At 41.4% G+C, this 21,925-nt stretch overlaps 1 protein-coding gene across 4 annotated transcripts in view; it reads left to right on the top strand.

Moving 5' to 3' along the window:
- Positions 1–21,925, top strand: part of KLF12 (Kruppel like factor 12) — a 255,665-nt gene that overhangs the window by 21,653 nt on the left and 212,087 nt on the right. For 2 of the 4 annotated variants that reach the window (XM_039714609.1, XM_039714606.1), the window contains exon 1: positions 7–278. The exons of 1 other annotated variant lie outside the window; for it this stretch is intronic. The gene's annotated coding sequence lies outside the window, so the exon portion shown is untranslated. Of the gene's footprint in view, positions 1–6; positions 279–302; positions 488–21,925 lie in introns of those variants that run through there. One more of the 4 variants, XM_039714607.1, reaches the window with a different exon arrangement.

Here is a 21,925-nt window from a genome sequence, read left to right as displayed (position 1 = left end):
GCACCGGGGCGGCCGCGGGGCGGGGGCGCGGCCCCTCCCTCCCTCCCCTCCCTCCGCCCGGCTGCCGGTGGGGGCGGGGACGCGCCGCATGCCAGCGACGCCACCGGCGCCCGCCGTGGCCGGAGCAGGGGCCGGTAGCTGGGGAGGGGGACACCGGTCCGGACCCTTTGTCTGAGCGGCCGGCGGGGTGTCGCGGCGGCCCCACGCGAGGCGCGGCCAGGCGGCGCCGGGAGCCTCCACCCCCGGCCCACCCTGCCCGGGCTCATCATGTGACGCGGGTAAGTCGGCGGCGAGCGAGCGCCGCGGCTCCCCGGGCTGCCCCCATTCATTTCCCGGGGACGGCCGCCGGCTGCCTCCGCCGGTGCGGGTGCGAGTGCGCGGGGCACTGCCCGGGGAGCGCGGGGCGGGCGGACAGACAGACACAGAGCGGGGACCCTGTGTCAGGGAAGGAAACAGTTTCTTCTCCTGCTCTGCCGCTTCTGCTCAGGTCTGTGCCGATTCCCTTTCTTAGCAGGATAAACGGCTAATGAGTGTGGGTTTTGCCGCTGCTGTCCCAGCCAGCCGCTATTTAAAAAAACAAACAAACAAAATATCGCTCCTATGCTGAAGTTAAATAATTTTAAAGAACAGGAGGGGGGCAGGGCGCCCCCCCGCTTCCCCCGGCGCCGCCGGGCGAGCCGGGGGTTAACGGCGGTGCCCTCCCTCCCCCGCTCCCTCCCCCGCTCCATCCATCCCCTCCTCCCGCCTGCCTCCATCCCTGCCGGTGCCCCGGCGGCAGCGATACCGGGGTAGGGTGCTAGGCGCCGGCCCGAACTTTTCCCTCAACTTTCCCGCTGAGGCTCCAGGAGGGGGAAAAAAGCGGTGGGGGTGGCGGTGAAAAAAAGCGAGGGGGAGAAATGAAAAGCGATAAGCGGGGAGCGATGAGCAGCGAGCTGGGAGCGCCCAGCCCTTTGTGCTGCCGTCCCCGGGGGGGTGTGGGTGGGGGCGGGCGGCCCCCGTGCGCATTCGGGGCTTGGCAATTAATATATAAAAACAAATATCAAAAAAGTATAAAGTGTAGCGCTCTGTGGAGAGGAAGACCGGAGCGTAACGCTCTATGGGGAGAAAAATCGGACTGTGACACGCTATGGGGGGGAAAAATAAAAAAGCAAGAGTGTCGTGCTGTACTACCTTCTAGAGAAATAATTCTCTTCTGCGGAACAAATGCTCGGTCTTGCAGAAGTGGGGCTTGGGGAGCAAACCGCTGGTATTTACATCTAACGCGTGAGCCCAGAGCCGCTGCGGGAGATGGTTACCCCATGGCATCCGCGTCACCCTGTGAAGCCCTCCGAAAGCTTTCCGCTGCTGGGATGAAATTTCCTCTGGGATGAGATGTGGCTCCTGTCCGCCTCCCCCAAAATCCTGCACCACCGCTGGTGGTTGGATGTTGGGGGAGGCGGATAGGAGCTTCCAGACGGGTTATTTTATATTCTCCTCCCCGTGGTTTGCAGGGATGCGATGCTCCGGTTCAGACAGCGGTTTTTGGGGCTTTTTTTTTTTTTCGGATCTTGGCATGGCATTCAGTCCCGCAAACGGGCTTGCTTGGGAAATAAGATGTTTTGTGCGCTTGGAGAGGAGGTACGAGCCGTTTCGGTAGGAAGCACTGGAGAGAAGTTCACTTCGTCGGGGTCTGTATAGAGCTTGTAAAATCCTCCTAGCTCTTGGCAGCCCCCCTTCCCCATAGACAGTAAACTAGTTTATTTTTTTAACTACCCATCGTGAAATAAATGGTACTCTTCTTTTGGGGCTCACCACCTTTTTTTTTTCTTTTTTTTTTTTTTTTTTTTTTTTTGCTTTTCACTTTTCGTCTCGCCACGGCAGGTAGATTTTTCGCGGCAACTTTGCGAGGTTGCTTTATATAGCGCTGGCATATGGGCTCCATTTTCTGCTCTCTGGTTGGTCTGCAACTCTGAAATGCACAGGAACAGCAAAGTGGTCGCAGCGTGGGATTAGTAGCTGTGCTGAATAGGTCACAGATGGGGCGATAGGAGCATTTTATTAGTGACGTAAGGCTGCATAAACCGCGGCTGCCTTTTTTTTTTTTTTAATTTATTATTCGTGCTGGGAGAGGGGGAGTGTCTTGAATATCTTTCTAATGGGACGTAATCAAGTTGAAACCGCTCTCTGCAAGCTGGCATGTCACCTATCGTCACAAACCAACCGCGCATAGCGAAGGGAAACATTGCGGATTTTTTTTTTTTCACTGTCTTTTTATTTTTTTTCTCCTCCCCGTGCTGCCGGAGGCTTTGGCAGCCGCTGCTACGCTGCTGCTGCTGGCAGGTGCCCGGGCTGGAGGCTGGTGGATGACATCACCCCCTTGGTGACACCCATGCGCGCCCCTCCCCGGGCCAGCACCCCCACCCGCTCCCCCCCTCTGCCTCCAGAACAACAGTGGTGGCATTTTCCTCATTCTAATTATTTTTCTCTCCTCTTTTAGTGTTTATTCCCACCTTTTTTTTTTTTTAAACTGTGCGTGGTACCTGGAACTGGGAGGGAAAAAAGCTTTTTGACAAAGATGCATGTCGTAGGTCATTTGATGAGTGAGTCCACCTATTCTGGATGGGCTAGGAAGGTGTTTAGGATATGGGAGATACTGTTTGTTTTCTGTTTCTGATAGTGAGGCAATACCAGATGTGTACATAGAGGGGATGGGAAATCATGTATTTTTAATTCTGTCTTTTCCCCCCAGCAGTAGTTCATTATAATATTTCCAGGCCTTTCTTTGCTTTCTTGTAGAAAAACCTTTTCTGGAAAGGCCCCCGACAGCCCAAGAAGACTCTGTGTAACAACTTTTAAAAATAAACTTTAAGATTCCAGGACAGGCTAATCGTGGAATCCTCTGCCAGCTGTTTCTGTCAGGATCAGCCAGACCTGAACATGCATGAGCAGTTTTACTCCAGATGAGAGGAGGCAGAATTGTGGGGCTGAAATAGCTTTTCCCCTGGGAGATGTTAGAATGGGGCCAGTGGAGGGCTTGGGCTGCAGAACCCTGTGGTAGTGACTGTTTTCCTCTTTGCCTAGACCAAGGTGGTGTGTGATGGTAATCACCACAGTTAAGTAGAAATAAAGACCATGTATTTGAGGAAGGTGGGCAATGCCTCGCCTGGGTGCTTTGGGAGCACTCTGCGGCACAGCGGGTTGCAGAATACCTGCATAATTTGGTGGAGTTTTCAGTGCTGCTGGGGTATCCCATTGTTTAGATTTTGGACGGTCTGTAAAATAAGGGAAAGCTGAATGCCCTTTCTCATGGCTGGGTGCATGATGTCCACTTATGCAAGCATTCCCAGACATAAAGTGCTGTAGCCTCCTTGCTTCAGGCTGCTGGATGACCTACGTGAACCTTGCTCAGCTGCTGGCACCACTTCTCTGCGTGGCCAACCTCCTTGCTCTTTCCTTCAGTAAGTGTTGTTTGCTTTGTGGAACAGGTCTCATCAGTACAAAGTTGGTTTTGACCAAGTCTTCATTTGAATCAAGTAAAATAGGAGAATGTGAATGATGTGTTTGTTCATTAATAAAGATGGAGATCTGAAAACGCTTACTGAAGTGTCTTGCTTGTGGCTTTTGAAATACCGTATCTTGGTTTCTTTTGTTGGAGAAGGATTGTCGTTTGCCTTCCCTTGACATAACTGCAAAGTGAGTAAAAAAATTAATTTCTTGAAATAAAAAATCTGTTTTTAGAAAAGCTGAAATGGATGCAGCACCCAGACTTTGACCTTCTCAGCTCCTGACTAGTGGTTGTTTACTACAGCTGCAGCTGTGTGTCTTTGAAAGAGGAGGAGCTGCAAACACAAGCATGCTCACTTTTCCTGCTAAGAGAAAAACATGTAACAAACATGCTGTTTCAAAGTGAGTTAAGTGTAGAGCAGCCAGGTTGAGGGTTTTGCTTTCCTTTGTGCCACTTGCACACGTGCACTGTGCTGTAAGACAAGTTTTGAGACTTGCAAGTGCAAAATATGAAAGCGTGAAATTGCTGTGTTTCCTATGCAGTAAAAAAGATTTTTTTAAATTAAATTCATGATTACACTAGAAAGGAGAAATGCTTTTGCACTGAAGTTCTGAGGACACTGTCAACATTGTCATTGGAAAAAGTTCCATGTAATCTTACCCTGTGCTCAACAACTAAACTTTAGACAGTCCTCTTGCTTCAACTGAATGATTATTTTAAAGTTGCTGCTAAACACAAAAACCTCCCAAACAACAGCAAAAATTATGTTTGATGATTTGGTGTCAAAATGATTGCATTAGTTTATAGTTAGACAGACGTATGTTGACAAACTTGATTGAAGTGTTGATCAGACCTTGTGGCACCGTTGCAGAAGTGGGTAAAATTGGACCGGTCTGAGGAAAGTTGTGGAGTCAGTTTTGGTTGTTATATGAATATGTGTACGTATATATATGTAGATATAAATTCCAGCACTAATCATGCTGTGTTTGCATTTTGAATCTTCTGTGCAGAAAGTTTGCTTAGATTTTCTGCCCTGAACATGTGAACTTTTTCATACTTCTGCAGAGTTTGGTGTGACTGATAGGGTTGAAGTTCATATGAAATCTGTGCTCTAGTTTGCTCCCAAGCAGTGACTGTAGGAGATTAGCTCAGTTGCTCAGAGCATGATGCTAATAATGCCAAGGCTGTGAGTTCTGTCCTTGTATGAACCATTCATTTAAGAGTTGGACTCAGTGATTTTGCAGGTCCCTTCCAAGTCAGAACATTCTGTGATTCTACAATGTGAAAAAGGTAGACTGTTCTTTAATTAGTTCTATTTACCTTTTGACTGCAGAGAGCTCTTAAAATAATACTGGGAGATAGGAAGAAGAGGGAAAATGAGCATGGCTTTGCCAGAAAGCATAGGTATGCTGTATATAACACTGAGATTGTGTGGACTTCGTTGAGTTCTGTGTAATAGCTCTTCGTATGAATTAGAAAGTTTTATCTAAACTTGGAACTAAACCAAAATTGAATTTATTATATATATTTTATTTTTCTTTTGCACCTATGTCTGCTGCAGAATGATGTGTTTTGATCTGGAGAAGACAAATTTAAATTATGGTGTGCTTTGGTTCTGTAGCTATTTCTGTAATTTCTTGGATTTTTGGGATGGCATAGTGGCATGAGCCATCCCAGTATTTCTCAAATACATGCTAAAACTTGGGAGTGAATATGTAAAGTCATGTGATCTATATTCAGGGATTGTATGCTTTATAGTGTCTGTTTCTTCATGCGCTCAACATCTGTATACATCAACTCCTGTGCCAGAAGAGTCTCTTCAGCCACAACTACAAGGGTAGGACTTACCTTGGTGCTGGCTTGCTAATTTTTTTTCTTTTAAGTTCAGTAGAGTCACAAGGAGGCAAAAGCTGAGGTTTGTGGGAACTAAAAGTGTTTGTCAGGATCAAGGGAGGTGCTGTGCTTGAAGAGTATTAAAAATATATGTTCAGAGATCTAAATAAAGTTGGCCAAGACTGTCACACGCTGACATTTCTGACTCTCTGAATGTGATCCTAGTAATGTCTGTGCTTTTTTAAAAATCTGGTTTGTTTATTTATACAAAGAACTGTTTTTTTTAAATTTTGTTTGTTTCTTGTAACAAACGCCCTCGTGTGCAATGGTGTTTATCCTTCTGTGGGTGGCTGGCAGTGCTGGCATTAACAGCGTTAGGCACTGCAGCGCAGACCAGCACCACTTGAGTTAAGGAATGTCTGGTTAGCAGTAGCAAGCTTTTGTCCTCTCTGTGAACCAGCCTTCAGGACGGGAATAAGGCGTGCTCTTTGCTAATGGCTGGCACGGTATTTGCTACATAGCAGAGTAATGATGGGACTCAAAAATCCCGAGCTTTGTTCCTGGCCTGGCTGTGGGGCGAGTGTGTTCTCGTTGTTTAAACATAGAACAATCAAATGCATGACCTTGGACATCAGCGCTGCTAAGGGGATAATTAATCAGATGATGTATCATGTCGGGAGACCCGAGTTCTAGTCTCGCTTTTGTCATGTGTCACCTGGGACAGGCACTTTGTTACCCACTCCGTAAGGTGGGAAGCAGTGACCCTAATTCCCTGTTAATGCGGGGTGCTGTCCAGTGGTCAGAGCAGCCAAGAGCACAGGGTTTGTCGTGCTAATGCTGATCCTCATGCCGACTGCCTAAATAATTTCTTTTTCTCTGCCTCGTCCAAGAAGAGCTTTTCTGGTGGTGGTGTTGCATCTCTGCTCTGGAGCCTTACAGGTCCCTGAGAGCAGCATAGGCAGCGCAGTGATGCTGGCAGGCTGCGTGGGTGCAGGGGGTGTGTGCACAGAGCTCAGGCCAGCTGGAAATAAGGTCAGGTCCATTCGCAGAGCTGGAGATGCTATCAGTGAGCTCTGGAAGCCTTCCTGAGCCTGAGTGAACTGTAATTCTCCTATACTTTGTTCAAGTCTTGACAGGCTGCCATTGACAGAGGTAAAAGCAACTATCTGTAACCCAGCATTTTCTCTCTGTGGACACCTGAGGGAAAGTGTTTCAAAAAAAAGTACTTTTTACAGAAAAAGTACTGATTTATTTTTGCATTTTTTTTCCTACCAAAGTTGTCAGAAGTGGCTGGTTCAGATAAGTCAGTGTTCTCAGATACTTTCAAATTACACTTTGAAGAACCAGTCACTGAGCATTTCTATTGAAATGATTGAAGTTTGTTAACTGGAATATGCAGTATTAGAAATTCATTACATCAGTTTCAAAGAATACCTGTTACTTGTTATTTACCATGGATATTATTCTTTTGGTTTTTTTTCCCCATGGTACCAGCATTTAAAGATGGTCTGCAAAGAATTGAAGGGACCTTTTATAGCAAACATAATAAAATGTTGTCATCTGAGGTAGCTACTGAGATATTTAGGATTATTGATATCAATTGCCAATTCCTCCTAGAAAAAAGGGAAGATGATGACTATTACTATTATGTAGTAACACTTGACAGGAATCTGATAAGGACTTAACTTAAAATCAGAATAATATAGAAATATTGGGTGTTTTTTTGTTTTGTATCTGTCTTTATTTTGAGTGTTTAATGCTGGCATGAAACGCTTTTGAGTTAGTCTTCAAATAAGAGTTGGCAGTGCTCTAGAAGAGCATGTAAAGAGCTGTGATTGATGACACTTTAAAATCTTTTAAAGTGTTGGACAGTAGTTGGAGCTCTTCCAGTTCCTTTTTCCACAGTTGCAAGAAAATTCCAAGTGGAAAATGAAAAGATTTTTCTTAAGAAAAAAAAAAAGTAGAGAAAAACATTCCTCTCCACTTTCCTATAAATTGGTAACAGTTACAAGGTGACTTAATTTTTCACTTGTTCCATCTAGTCAAGGAAATCTTTTGTATAGACAGTGCCCTACACAATTTTGAAAGGAAAAAATGAGGTTTTGAAAGTGAGAGTATGCAGAGTTGGTCTAGTTAGGAGGCAAATTTGGAGGCTGCTATTTCTGACAGCATTGCCATTTTCACTTTTACTTTTGAGATATATATTCAGCTAAATCAACATTTGGCTAAAATGTCTATCTTGAAAGAGTATATCTTAATACTTGGAGACCTATTTTGAGAAGATGGTAGATTTGTATTTTTTTTTTGTGGCTTTAGTGGGATAAAATTTACAACAGTCACATCTAATAATTAAACATAATAAACTAAAAAAAAAAATAATGGTGCACTTTCTCTGCTTTGCATTCCAGCCAGTATCTGAGATAGATTTATTTTGTGCTTGCTGGAAATGTGCTGTCCTTTGGGTTTCACGTGTTGCTGGATTTAGGAACACAGCATTTCTTCTGCATTGCGATGCTAAAGAAGTATGTGGAATAGGCAGGGATGGAAGATGGAACTCTATGCATAGCAATCACAGACACCTGCCTAAGTCAGTTCTGGTGGAGAGTTTGAATAAAATACTTTCCTTTTCCAAAAAAGAAGAGCTTAGCTCATCCTCGCCTCAGAAGTGTATACTAAAATCACGACACCAGAATAATTCTTATGGTCAAAAGACCTTCAGAAAACCTCTCTGTTGGCTGACAGAGCAGGAAGTCTCAGATGTTTAGTTGGCAGCTAAATGAGTACATTGTAGTTGTTAAAATACAAGTGAGAGAGCACTTGCAGTGCTCAAATCCTGGGAGAAGCACTGGAGGGTCCTGAAGGGTTAGGTGGTGGTGAAGAAGGAATACCAGTTTCTGTGGGCTCTTCTTGCAGCTTTAGTTATTTGGTGTTTAACTTAGCCCATATATGTGAGAGCAGGTAGACCCAGCCAGGCTGGGATTTTCTATAGTAGGGACGGCATCAGGAGCACAGTCGTTTGATACCCAAGTCTTCTTGAGGTCATAGCCCGAAGTCTATCAACAAAAATGAAAGGTATTTGTAACTTCAGATCCCACATCTTCCCCCAGTACTACTGAAGTTCCACTTGTGTGGCTTTCAAAATGAAAAGGAAATAAAAAAAGAGGAATTAAAGTAAAAGAAGTTTCTTGTGATGGTTTCTGAGTGCAGTTGATGCTGTGTGTTCCCATCCATCAGTTCTCATCCCTGTATATTTAGTTATTGCTTTTTGCCTCTTGTCAGCAGCGCTGCTTAGCCTCTCTTTGGGTGAGGAATGCTGCTCTCTTCCTCTTGCTGTAACCCTTCTGTTGATTACTTTGTCATTAAAAAGCTGCTGAATTCTTACAGGCAGCCACATTTTCTGGATACCGGACTATTTCAAAGTGGCTTCCCTTTAACAAAAACTCTAGCCACTTTAACTACTCCCCATGCCTGTTGTTTTTGTTTTTTTTTTAACATTTCTACTTACAGTTGTAAGTAACATTTCTACTTGTACAGTTGTGTTTTAAAGACATCTGACCTAAGAAGCCTTTACAGATTACATTTATATATATGTATGTGTGCATTTGCTGAAATTGCTACTTGCTTTGCATAAGGATTATGTTCCCAGGAGTTCAGTGCCTAACTGGAAAGCCCTTGGAGCAGGCCTGCCCTCCTGAAAGCATGGCTTTCCATGGCAGAGAGGGAAAGGTGGAGTGAAGGTGTTCCCTGCATTTGGTTGCAGGTGCCATAGTGTCTTTCAGCAGATCAGAGCAGGCTAAGGTTACTCCCATACCCAAGCTGACTCCTTGCATATTACTGTGATATCAAAAATAGAAACATGAGGTTAGTGTGAAAAGTCTTTTCATGTTGCTAATATATTAGAAATACAAAAATAATCAGTGGAAATATTCTCCTTGTGTTAGACAATGTTAGAACTAGTTCAGAAAACCCAGAAATTCTAATCTCTCAAAGAATCTGTTAACAGTAATTTTGAAGGAGAGAACAGAAATGAGACACATGCTATGGCAGTCATTTGGTATGATCTAAAACAGTAATTCCAGTCAGTATTTGACAGACACTATAGAATTTTCAGTTTAAAAGCTGAATGACTAGACTGAAGCTCTTTTGGAGCTTGAGGTTTGGCAGCTGTGTCAAGTACAGAAATTGTGTCCTAAGAGTGTTTTGATGCTGCTGAAATGCCATAGAAGAAGTGAACCCACAAAGCCACATTTACAAGTTGCAAAGACTTCTAAGGATTTCTGCCTAGATGAACAAGTTGGAATTTAGCCACAGAAGTTCAGCGTCTTGGTGGTGGACAGGTTGGCATTTAAGCAGATAGCACACGAGGTGTGCAAGTCAAATTTAGTATTCTCACTGGAGGCAGGGCTTGGTGAAGTGAGAAGTAATATTATATATGTATTACAGTATCTCTCATAAAATCAAATTGTAGTTTCATTGATTTGTCTATCAGAGGAGACCATTGTGATCGTCTAATTCAATTTCAATAATGCCATCAGTAGAGTATCACCTTGTCCTGCATGTGCATGGTCTCTTGGAGCTGGAACATTCTGTGAGTAGATGTTTGTAATGTAAAAAACTTTATGCAGCAGGCAATCATCCGTCATCTTTGGTGAGCTGTTCCAGTGGTTATAATTACTCTAATCTCTAAGCATTATTTCTTCCCTGAATTTAGCCATGTATTTGGCTTCCAGCCACTTAACCTTGTTATACTTCTGTCTCTTAAATGAGTGGTCAACCAGTCTCTTGTCAATTCCTTCTCTGTCTTCATTTTCAGAATATGCATAATTGAACTGTGTTTTACTTCATAGCTGTTAAAGAAAGTGAATTGATTTAAATAATTTTGACTTCAAAGTAGTGGGCAGGAAAACTTGATTTAAACAATTAGTTTAAATCTTGTTTGCTTTCTGCAGTTCTTACTAATTTTCCATTCCTAGTGCTGTCTTTTGGGTAAGAGATGCTTAGAGTGCTGGTAAACAGCAGACGAAATAGTCTTTACACGGGGTATACTCAAATTGTTATTTGAGACAATGCATTGTATGCATACCTGTATATTTTTAAAGTTTGTGGAATTCATGCTCATTTGCTGTGTTTGAATTTTCGGATATTTAATATTACAGTATGGCTGATGTGCTTCTGATTTACTAGGCAGTTCAGTTTTATGATTGACTTTGTCAACTATACTTAGAAATTAGAACTCATAAACCATGAAAAACATAATTAAAATAATTTTATTAAGATCTTAATTTCTTTTTGATATGCCAGGTTTCTTTAAATATCTAAATAAATTGTATTAGTGTTATAATTAACTTTTATGGTGAATAAAGGAAAAATAGTACTTTGAATTAAGAGAAACTCAATTTCTGTTAAAAATACCCTGGGGAGTTTTATAACTAGTAGCTATCACCCTTCGGCATATTGTTTATATTAAAAGACTGTAAGAGAAACATATTTACCTAGTTTAATTTGCTTATGACCATTTTTTTTTTAACTTCTGAATGATCCAGTATTTTGTGGTGGTTGAATAAGCTGTGAGAAATAAGATATTCTCTTCTGTCCCTGCCTACTGATTAGTTTGTATTTCAGTTGTGTTTAGTCTGTGTTTTTTATAGGGTATTGAAATTTTAACAGCAAATGGGTACTGCTTGGACATTGATGAAAGAAGGAATATAAATTGGTTTCATAAATTCAAATGCAATTTTGGTAAAAAATTTAAATAAGAGTCGGAATTTTTCATTGGACCATATAATAGTGTTACAGGAAAAAGCTATTTCTTTACCAGACAGGTTTTGGAGAAGCCTTGGTTAACCTGCTCCTTCTAAACATTGTCAAAAGGTAGGATTGGCCAGCTACTCTTGCTTTGTGAAACTGCATATGAAAATAATTTTTTCAAATACTTGATTTATTCTCAGCTGGTGACACTGACACCCCAGTTCTCAGGTGCCTTTTTGGGCATGTCTATTCAGTATAATATCTAAAGTATGACACAGGATGCTTCTTGGCCAAAGGTACCAGCTGAGCAGGGGCACCCAGAGTCCAGTGTTCTGTGTGCTTACCTGGTGCTGCACTTCTCAGACCTTCAACTCTCTTGCTCTGTTTTGTTTTGTTTTTTTTTTTCTTCCTGTGCTTTTTAGAGATAATTTCAAATTTTATAATGGGATAGTCCACTTCCTCTCCCCTGCAACTACTTTTCATTAATCATACCAGTTTCAAAAGAGTTACTAAGAAAACCTGGTGATTTTGCTGAGTTTTGCTCAACTTGGGGAAGTTTTGCTCTTTAACGCTAATCTTATCTTTGAAGCCCTGCTGGTGCTCAAGCAAACCAGACCTTTTCACTTTAATGGTTTCATCTTTTTTTGGGAGACATTTTTCAGTGCTTAGATATACACTGCTCTATTTACTCAGTCCTGAAAAGGATACAATTATCTAATTAAAACTTAATTTCTGCATATTCTGAATTTAAAACTGTGATAATAAGTAACCTTATTTTACAGGGAAACTCCTTTTTTTTCCCTGCCTTCTCCCTATCTTCTTGAAATAGCAACTAAAGACCAAAGCAAGATTGTTTCGCTTGCCAGTTTTTTCATTGTGTAGTTTCATTCAGTGTGATAACTTCCTTTCTACTTGTATTTGTCATGGAGCCAGGCAAAATGATGTAGGACACAAAGCTATCAAAAAGCAGTACAACTGGAAAGGTAATTTGCTTCTTCCTCAAAGAGGGAGAAGGAAGCTTGTTGGCTGTTTTGCTTTCTTTTTGCAAATTGACGTAAGTAGTGCAGATCCTGTGAAAAGGATCAGGGCTGGAAACAAGGACCATTGTGCAGTCTAGCCTTGTGCAGCAAGTTAGGAAACTGGAAAGTGGTGGTCAGAGGAAAGGTTTTATTAATGCATCAAGCTGCCCGAGAGCAAAATGGACCAGGTAAAGAGCACTAGAAATATATCTTGGCACCATGGAGACTCTCTGATGAAAGACTATCTCTTTATGCTCATGAGAGAAGTCCAAACAGATGTTTATTTATCTGTGTTTTAAAAAAGAAAAACAAAATACATTACAAAACTAATTTTACAGTCACCTCATGCACTGCTACTGCGAAACAAATTGGTCTGCAAGGAAAGATGCCACCTTTCTAAGATCCAGCTGACCTTTGGTGATCTGTTAGTCCCGGCATTTGCTCCAGTTCCGCCTCTTTGACCGACTGTTCTTCAGTGCAGTGTCTGTTGAGGCTTCCAGTGGGATGCTTTCACTTTCCTCTGTTGAGCTTGCTACTCTTCAGGATCTTTGTTCTTTAGGAACTGCCATTTTATTAAGAAATAGCCCCATGCTATCTGGCAGTGATGTGCAAGGCTCCTGAATGAAGCTCATGAGCATCTTGACACAGAACTTCTGAACTTTGTCATCTGACAGTGCTTTGCATGGCAAAGAAGAAATGTGAGCCTAAGCTCACATTGTGGTCGTTAGCTTAAAATCTTTCCCTTACAAAGGCTAATACTGATTCAATTTTCTTATTCAAGCAGGATGTTTAGATATTGCTTCTTTTTCACCAGTAATGTTGCTCTTGCTTTCTCTATGCAATGACTGTTAGCCCTTTTAACTGTTTTTACTTCTGAGGTTCTAGGGGTTTTTTTAATCCAGAAGTAGATTCTATTGCACAATTCTAAATGTACAAACCAGTCATACCTTTAATTTACATTTTTGTGTTATAAATGACATGGCATTTTATAGGTCTCTGGAGCCCTGAATTTCTGCTGAGGATTTATTGCAGAAAACAGCGTGGTGAAGCAGTAACCCCTTGGTTTCTGGGTTGGTGCCATAGGCAGCTGGAGCTGCACGTGGTGGCTCAGTGCTGGTGTCTTGTATTAGCTTTGGAAGAGCTTGTAGTACCTCGCAATTTGCTACATGGAAAGCAACTCCATTTCTTTAATTTAGGTCAGGCTGTCAGATGCTTTGTGTCCTGCTCTTCTGTAACTGGGACAGCTGAGGTTTGAGGTGACCATGACTTTGCTGGCATTCCAGCAGGAGGGTCTCGGGGGTCCTTTCCTCTCCTTGCAGTCTTGGGTTGGTGTGCCTTTACTATGTGTCCTTGTGTTTGTTCTCCCTCCAGGATCTTGGGAAAATATTTCCATTCTTTCCCATGTGTTTCCCAGTGGTGCTCTTGCACTCTGTGGATTGCCCTTCTCCGGGATGAAGGCAGGATACGGGGGAGAGAAACAACTAAATTAAGGGGTGTGGGGAGGACATAAATGGTCCAAGAAAAGTGAAGGTGTGTGTTTTATGAGTAAATGGTGGCAAAAGAAAGCCCTTTGTTGCTCAGTGTTGACTTAAGGTCTTTTGAAAACTACTTGCTGCTGAGTAGTAGAAATCCATGCAACATGGATTTCTCTTTTTGCAGCACTGATAATTATCCCCTGAACATCTTGTCCATTACTATCATCTCAGTCATAAGCTGTGAAATGATGTTTTTTATTCTGCAGACAACTTTGAGACTTGCTGCAAGGCAGAAACTAGTTTTCACTGCTTACCAAAGAAATTTATGTACCTAGTGTAATGGCTGGTGTGTTAAGTGATTCTGTTGCAATGGATTCATTTTTGTTGTTAGAACAATCCTCTCTTGTGTCAGAAGTCTTCTGGCTGTTCCTTCAGTGTTTTGGGTTTTATTTTGTGTGCTGTTCTTGAATATGTGTCTTTGTAAGTTGCAGATTCGTGCTGGATGCAGTGAATTGCTGCAGCTGAAGCCCATGAGTTTGGCTCTGTGCATATTACATCCAGAGGAGGTTCTCCAAGGGCTGCTGTTTCTTTGGTTACCCTGAGCCACCAAAAAGCATCCATTTCTTAACCAGTGTTGAGTTTCTCTGAGTAAGCAAAATGCAACATCTTGAGCTCTGGGTATGTTCTGTGTAGTAAAACAGTTGCTGAAGGTGTCTTGTAGATAGATGTCAGCAGATGAGAGGGTGCGATATGTATTTTTCCAGTCCATATTTTGGTGAAGCTTCAGAATCTTTGTTTTTCAGCAGGAATGTTTGGACACAAAATGCTCTCTAAATATATCATGTAAAAACACATTACCTGGCTGTTTGGAAACAGGAGTCTCACAGAACTTCTAACAGACAGGAAAATGAATTTCTGTGTTGCTTTGATCTGCCTTCAGTGTGCAGGAGCACAGAAATACTGTTGCAGGCATTTTGTTTTAAAGTTTGAAGTTGTCACATTTATCAAAGTGGAATTCATAAATTTGTTCTTTCTATTTAAGACTTTACTTTTTCCTCCTTTCTTCTTCAAGTAGTTATATTATGTTATTGCTGCTTAGCTTATGATCTTGCTTCTTCCAAAGATCTCATCTACAAAATTACTTTGAGTATATTTTGTGCTCCTCACCATTTATTTTATGTCTGCAGGCTGCAGTGAGCAGTCATGCCTTAAATTGTTGTAAATATCTGTCAAATAAGAAAAATAGTAGAAAAAAGATCAAGTAAGCAGCATTCTGTTACAACATGCTGCTCTGTTCCTAGACTTGATTTCTATATTCATTAATATTTGAACTTTACTATGAGATGCATAATAATGTTTTTAGAGAGGGTGGTGAAATACACACTGTAAGTGATACACTGACTGATGCTTTGAAGTCATTTAATAAGTGCCTCATTTTTACGCATGCAAAATAAATGTAATGCTGTTTACTCTGGACACTTTTAAGTCTGCTATTGGGAAAAATATGTACAAAAGCTGAGTAATACAATGGTTATAAGATGTGTGCTTCAGATGGCAGGGTCCAGGGAGATTTCTGTAGATGCTTGCTATGTACATTACTTCAGTTGCCTTTGTATGCTGATATGTTTTTTTGGAAGATATAAGGAAAGAGTGTAACTTCTTTGTCAGTCTGAGAATAACTTCTGTGAGCCTTGTAGCCATGAAAAGTGTATTGAAGGAGGCTGTTTGCAAGAGGTATTACCCACTTGGTTTCCTTGGAAACATGAAACATGATTTACAAATATTGACTTCAGAAAGCTGCAGCTTAGAGGAAATCCTAAACTGTTGGTTCAGGCTTTTAAATTAATATCTCTAAAGAGTTCTGGCCATGTTGAAAGTCACTGCATGTCCACAGAATGACATTTATAATAATTCTGTGTTTCTTGGTGTAATAGCCAATTCTGAATGCTGGAGGACTGGAAAGAAATCTGAGTTTTAATGGAAAAGGGGTTCTGAAAAGGGATACTGGAAGCCCTGGCTCCAGTTTCACCTGTGTTAAACAGGTCAACTCCAGACAAAATGAAAAAATTGATCCTCTTAAAAGTCAGATAGTGCCTTACCACTGATGGAGTGCAATATGGAATACTTTCTTCATGGTGAAATTTAGATGCTGTAAATTATCATTCGTGTCTTGTAAATGTTTTAAAACTGTGGAGGAGGTTGAATGCTCCTTGTTATATTCATACAAGGGATCATGTGATAAACTTAAGTAAATTACATTTACTGGGTAACTTATTTTTATTGTATAGGAATTTTAATATACACTTACTTTTAAAGACTTCTGGTCGTAATTTGGTCTTGATGGCCTCGTTAAATTTTTTTAATGAAAAGCTGCTTTATCCCTGGAGCACAGCATTAGGTTATCTTGAAATTGGTGTTAGATTTATGTTGGGGGGATGGAAAAGAGCACCGGTATGAGAGAAGTGTACAGCAGAGTGTTGTGTACATGTTGTGAGTACTGACTGCTGGGTAAAGATTGCCTCTGTGCACTTGTTAGTGAGGAGCAGGTCTTGGTTCAGTTACTCCAACTGAGGTGCTGCTGGCTGTGGTTTAATTTGTGCTTCTAGTGTCAGTACTGCCTTATGTGGTTCCAGTTACCACCCATCTCCTATGGTGCGTGTCCCTCTGTCACTTCTGCTGTCAGCAGGCTGGATTGAGTCAAGAAATTGCCCAACTTCTTCTGTTTTACTGAGTTATTCTTAACATAAGTTATTTTCCCAGTCCATCTCCCCATAGCTGTTGCTGTGCAGGAGCATATCAGGTGGTTGGCAGCATGAAAGCACCTCTACCCATTCCCAAAGTGGGAAAGCCTTGTATTCCCTGTGCTCTTAATCTGGAGAACATTTCCAGAGCAGAGATGAGGTGGGATCTTGGGTTTTCCTGCAGAAGAGCCGCGTGTTTGACTGCTGGTTGTAGTGCTAGTAGTTTCATGGCCATGAGAAGGTGGCAAGGTAAAGTTTTTAAGAAGGTATGATGTATTCAGATGAAAAAGTAAAGTAATTTGAAAGAATATGAGCGTAGTCTGTGCTTCTGTTTTAGACTGGGGTAAGATTTTTTGTCTCAAGCCATTGGATTCTTTTCACCCAAGATGTCTTTCACGTTTTATGCAAAACATTACTGTGCTTATGAACTGTGCTTTGCTTGGAGATTATAAAGGTGTTTATGGTAGGTGGCCTAATGTGGCCTTATGTAGCTGTACTAATTAAGGCAGGATGAGCCTAGGGCTACCTTCATCTGGGATTGCAAGAGGATTTTACGCTGAAAGTGGGAGGTGGGATGCAGGCAGGTGGCTGCACAGGTGCTTGTAAGGATCAATAGGCAGAGGCATTGATGATGTGGGCAAGCAAGGACTGCTGAAACCTGTAGGTCAGTCTGTCAGATAAGATGGCTATGTCTGTGAGCTGTATGTCTTGGGAGATTAAGGACTGACAGCAAATAGTATACCACAAAAACCTTCCTGCATGAGCCAAGCAGTGCTACTTTTCTCATCAAGCCAGTTGAACTAAGCAGAAATGCTTTGCCCAGCGGTTCTGTAAATAGTGTCTAACATCCTGAAGGCTACAAGGCTGTTTGTCTCTCTGGATGCTAAGGAAGGATTCATCTGTATTGTTTTTCAGTGGCTGGTTCTAGCTGGTGAGTGTAGCTTGTTCTTGACATACCCCAGGCAGTGGCTATGGATTACAGTGGAAGAGGCTGTGAGGAGGCAGGGAGATTAATGAACAGGAGGAGGGAATTAGAGACCTGTGGAAAAGAAAGTTCATATACAGAAAAAAATACAAAAAAGTGGAAAATGGCAATGTGGTAAAATCCCAGAAAACAATGGAAACTCTTGTTGGTAACTTGTGTCCTGAAGCTTTGAGCTGAAGGGGCGGTCAGTAAACTGCAAAAAAGTCTTCTTAGTGATTGCAGAAGGAAGACTGAGAAAGGGCAGGGCTTGAGCTTTAGGGTGGGGTGGTTTTTGTTTGGTTGTTTTTAAAGTCCACAGATAATCAAAGCAGAAGGTAGGGTTGTGTATGGCTGAAGTCAGAACAGGAATACAGAATTGTTCACTGAGGATTGTAACCATGCCTCAAAAATTGAGTATGAAGGCTTAGGATGGCAAACATAGGAAGATAATGATATCAAATTAACTCTAGTTCTTTGTGTAACCAAATAAACTACATGGATTACTGCAAAGTCAGTCAAGATGGGAAAAAGGGTTTACAGCATAAGAATCCTGCTAAAATTAGGATTGTTTTCATGTGAAGCCATTGTGGCAATACAAAATGAATTTAATATTGCAGGATTGATTGTAAGATAAATATCTCTAGAGGAATCTGGAGAGAAGACACAAAAAACTTAGAAGGATGAAGGAATAACTGCCATGAAGATGTACAGAGAATTCTTAGAATACAAAAGTAGAAGATAAAAATGTATGAGATGGCAGTGTGATATTGCTTCTATTATTCTGGGTTTTTTCATTTCATAATATGATGAGTGTCTTCCGAGTATCACTTACTTTAGGTGATTAGAATCATAGCTATAGATGATTCTCCTCTAAGGGAGAAGCTGAGGGAAAAAAAACCACCCACAGACCTGTTGTTTTTTACTGATTTTCTGGGGCATCACCACTAAATTGGTAGTTGCAAAAACTCACTCCTGTAGAAACACCAAGGGAACTTCATATATTCACTCTTTTTCTGGCAGAATACTGATGATATTTTTGGTTTTAGAATCTTTTTTTTAGCTCGTAGGTAGGTTTAGGTAGATTTAGAAACACGTGATATTTATTTATCTGTTGCTTGTATAATATTGGAGACTCAGAGCACCTCTTGTCTAAAGCAGCTCCAACCGAGCATCAGTGTCAGTCCTCAGATACATCGGCCCTTACTCTAGGTTGTATTGACTTATGTGAATAAGGTGATGAAAGAAGTGAGAGATGACATTAGGCACAGATAAAGAGAAATAGCAATTCAAGTAGAAAGTAAGTATCTATTTCTCACTTACCTTCAGCCTGTGATGTGTGTGAATCTCTGACTACCAGCCGCTTGTCTTACCAGGCATGAGAGCTACAGGGTGTTAGAGCTTTCTGGACAGAGCACTTGTGTTATCTGTAACGTGATTATGAAAGAAAGAAAGAGAGCTATTTCTGCTACAGGAAGATGGAGATTTCTGTTTTCAGCTCCATGAGAAGATGTTTTTCATGATGAAGCTGAAATCGCCATTTGAAGTGTTCAAGGCCAGGTTGGATGGGGCTTTGAGCAACTTGATTTAGTCAAAAGTGTCCCTGCCCATGGCAGGGGGATTTGGAACTAGTTGATCTTCAAAGACCCTTCTAATCTGAGCCATTCTGTGATTCTACCTGAGAAGAGCTAGTGTGGAAGTAAGTTGGAGATGCCAAGTCCTTCAAATCAGAAAGGGCTATTTCATGTCTTCCGTTCTGTGTCTGTCACCAGGCTGTCATTGCTGAGTGTGAGGTTTGAGCCAGTGGCAGATGGCTTCCTCTGAGAAGAGGAAAGGATGAGGAAGAGAAGTTGTGGTAGAGTTGGCAAAACCTAAAGAGTCATTCTCACTGACTGGAAGGAACTAATTATTCTGGACTTGTGTTTCAGATTTACTTGATCTGGGCTCAGATCTGCATGACTTGAAAATACATTCACCACACAGCAATATACTGGACTGGGCGCAGGTAAATAGTAAAGTTACTGGGAGAATGATTCAGCTGTCAAATGGCAAGTTAAAACAGCCCAGTTTTAATGTACTCTTAAAAAAGCCAACCCCAAATCTGAGAAACTGCCAGACACCCTCTTTAGTTAGCAAACTGCAGAAGCATGTCTGTGAAAAATGGGAAATGTGTTTACTTGGCTAGCTTTTTTGAATTGAAACCTTATAGGTGTTGTGAAATACTGTAGAATGTACAAATGAGCATGTTCAGAAAATCACATTTCAACACATGGGGCAGTTCATACACTGTGGTGTTCGTACCTTACTTAGTCATGATGGTGGTCCCAAACTAATGAATGTTGAGATTTTGTGGACAGGACTTAAGAATGTACTCTTAATTGACACATTGAGTATTTTTCTATGTGTGGTGGGGTGAGATGGAGGTGGGAATGGAGAGGAGGGAGGAGGAGGATCTGCTTTTTACTGAGTTAAAGGTGTATTGTTTTTCTGAAATTAATCAGTAATTGCATTAAAGCAGGGAAGAGTTGGGGATCAAGGTGGGCAATTGACAGGGCAACTGCTGAAGGACTAAAGTGACTTCTGGTAAGGGGGCAGTGGGAGGTAGGGTGGACCACAACATCTCATGTCTTTCTAGTGAGTCTGAGAACTGGTTGCGTTCCACTTGCCAGTAGGCTGTTTAGGAGAATAACAGGTAATAACAGAGCAAGGGCAGCAAGACCCAGATTCACTCACCAAATAGCATGGGATGAGAGAATAAGGTTTTGCTGCTCAGAAGTGATAAACTACTGGAAATGCTGTGCTGAAAGTGCTAGGATGCCACCTGCATTGGTAAACAGGGAATATTGAAAATATGTATTGGTGGGCTTTGTAATTCCCACCTGAGGACCCTGTGCTTCTGCAGGGGTACATCCAGGTTGTTTGGTTGTAAGAGCAGCTCTTTGCCCAGAGTTTTGCACCTGCACAGCATCTGGCTCTTTTCTGACTATGTTGCTTTTCACTCATTAGCGGAAGCTTCATGCTTGCAGGGGACTGGAGAGCACACCTCTCTGAACCAGAGGTTCATCTCAGCTGGAGCTGAGATGCTCTACAAATATACAAAGATTGTAGCATAGTGAAAAAAAAAAGTGTGTTAACATTGGATTTACTGAAAGTTTAAAGAGTGAAGTTTTCACTGTTTACACAGTAGATAGAAGAGTGTCTATTCAGGGAAATAAACCACTTCATGTCAAAATCTAAAATGGCCACTGAGATTTTTTTTTTAAACAACTGTGTTTTTGAAAAGTCAAGGTTTTTTTTTTAATTTGCAAGCAGCAGGGACATTGCTCAGTGGAGTTTCACTTTCACTTCTGTCACTAGCAGCTTTTTGCTTGGGTTATTACTTTGGTGTGTCCTGAATGTCACTATAGCTAAACTGAAGTATTCCTATAGTTTCTTTGTGGTGTTTGGATTTCCAATAGTGAAAAATCCAGTCATTTGTAGATGCTCTGGGGCCTTCTTTGCTTCTTTTCGTAGATACTTAAGCTAACTTTCCTTCATGTAGATTTTTGTATTTTATCATTTTGTTTGGGCTTCAAGTTAAAAAAAAGGCTAATTTTTTTTCTTTTTAATACTTGACAATTTGAGCTGCTGTTTGCTTCTTTTTCATAATAAAAGCACAGCAGATAAATAGAGGCTTCCATTCACATGCAGGTGATAGCCAAGGGATTAAATACAGACGGCTGCATTGTCTACTTTCATTTCCCTGTCTAAGAAAATAGCTAACTTCATTGGGAAAATACAGGAACTCAGCATTGTTCATCTTGTTCAAGCATAATACATAGAAGAAACTATTAATTCAAGCTTGCACTTACATTCTTCATAGCACTTAAAAGTTCCTCCAGTCTTGTTGCCAGCTGTTCCCTCTTAATTAATCTCTGTGTGTATAATTTCCTTTCCCCCCCCCTTTTTTTTTTAAGTGGTGGTGTTACGCTGTCCTTTATTTTTTGGGCTTTGAAATCTAACCAGGTAATTTGGCAACAGCCTTCTCCAAATTCACTTCCCAGTGGCTAACTCTCTAGGTGATGCTGTAGTGTACAGAGGAAGGTAAAGACTGGGGAATGTGGGAGTGTAGGCAAGGGCTTTCCCTTTCAATTCCTAGTAGAGCTTGTCCACGTGTATCTGGAAATTGTATCAGTGTTCATTTTTCTCTTGTTTAAATATTGATAATACTTGAGGGAGTTGAGTGTTGTAAAGCTACTAAAACTGGGCATTGTATTAGACTGGATAGAGACAGTTAGGGGCAGAGGATGGGATGCAGAGTTTTCAGCACATTTACTGAAGGAGTAAAATTATCCTGAAAATTTACCCATAGGGTAAATAATGGGTATCTGTAGAGGGTACTGAAAACAGGTGTCTGTAGTTGGGTACTCAAAAATTGCATCTGCTTTTGAAACAGAACAGATTCTGGTGTTAGACTTCATATTGAAACTTTGAAAAATGGGAGGGGTGTATGTATTTATAAATAAGCATAGGATTTTAATGAGAAGTGTTCTTTATAAAGGATGGCTCTCCTTAAAAGTTCTTGCATGAGTAAGTAACTGGAGACAGTTATTACACTTCCACATTTGGGAGGTACTGAGAAGCAACCAAATAAATTCTTACCTTTGCATCATTTGCCTTTGTGT

The sequence above is a fragment of the Passer montanus genome, unplaced genomic scaffold (genome assembly GCF_014805655.1).
Source record: "Passer montanus isolate IOZ18808 unplaced genomic scaffold, ASM1480565v1 scaffold30, whole genome shotgun sequence".
Taxonomy (NCBI): Eukaryota; Metazoa; Chordata; class Aves; order Passeriformes; family Passeridae; genus Passer; species Passer montanus.
The sequence above is the reverse complement of the archived record's forward strand: the minus strand, read 5'-3'. Positions and strand labels throughout refer to the sequence as shown.